This window comes from Limulus polyphemus, unplaced genomic scaffold (genome assembly GCF_000517525.1).
Source record: "Limulus polyphemus unplaced genomic scaffold, Limulus_polyphemus-2.1.2 Scaffold6733, whole genome shotgun sequence".
Lineage (NCBI taxonomy): Eukaryota > Metazoa > Arthropoda > Merostomata > Xiphosura > Limulidae > Limulus > Limulus polyphemus.
This window is the reverse complement of record NW_013672343.1, coordinates 19279-20609: the sequence shown is the minus strand read 5'-3', so window position 1 is coordinate 20609 and position 1331 is coordinate 19279.

The following is a 1331-nucleotide window of genomic DNA, read 5'->3' as shown; positions in this document are numbered from 1 at the left end:
GTTTATTAATAAACTGAAGAAAAGGGAAGAACACTGATGTCCAACGAAAATGCATCCTCATTCATCCGTGTCGTCTTTCTTTAACGTATTGTTATGTGAAAAATATGTACGGATATTTGTGAATTCAGCATACAGGAATTACTGTAGAACATGTAAAAAATAAGTCAATAAAACCATCTCAGGCCTGTGTAATTGTTGGAATTCTAGAAATTATTCTTTCTCATTGTATTTAATAACAGAAAAAATATAAATCTTCAATGTTGAAATTTGAAAATAAACAATACATGGAAAAACAATTATGTTCACAATTCTTTATTACTGAGAAAGGACCATGGAGAAGTCAGACTGTACCGAGTTTCGTGTACCATGTTTTAAAGATAACAGGTTTAAAATAACTGCTTGGTGTGTTCTTTATATGTACTATATAAAAATGGCTTTTTTTTTTTCATAAGTAATAGTAGAACCCATTGTACAAATGGCCATTCTTGATTACACTGCCATCTACCAGGATAAAATTACATAAAACAAAGTATGCAAAAATAAATTACTCAAAATTATACAACAAAACGAAATTACTTTATTTGGTTATTATTAAAAAAGTGTATATATATAATTTAGAAAATGGTTTTCCTTACGTAAAAACCATTTTCCAAATAATTAACACAATAGAAACTAGTACTTTAAGTTGGTAACTATTCCAAACTCTCGAAAAAATCTTGTTAATTGTGAACGTAATATATATTTTAACTACCACTGACGAAAGAACCATATGGCTACGTCTTCTCTGTAACGGACAAATTAATAGCCTTGCAAAGATTCAACAAACTAGTGTTTGTGAACGGAGATTTCTTTCCTCATTCTAGCACTAATACTGATCTGTAAACATACCAATAAGTTACTGGAACGCAATGCCATGTTAGCTTAAATGACCCTAGTCTTTTCTCTTGACTGTAGTGGTAAGCTTTTTTTTTTTTCTATTGTGATTAAAATCAAAATTATAACGTTAATGACAGTAACTTCTGTTGAATATTTAACTTCATGTACACTAGTGAATTGTTGTTTACACTTGTAAGATCCTAATGGTATAATTAATTCTGTAAAACTTAAAAATGAAGCTAAATGTACAATTATAAATTTCACAAATCTTCTTAATATTTTACTTCGGTAAAAGTAAAAATCACTCAAGACCAATTATAATATTTCACTATTAATTTTGAAACTGCTTTGTTCACAAACTTTTATTAATACCTGTATAGTATCAAATTTTGTAGAACCAAATAGACCAACAAAGAAAGCTCCACACGATCGAACTAGTTATGTTTCCCAAAAGC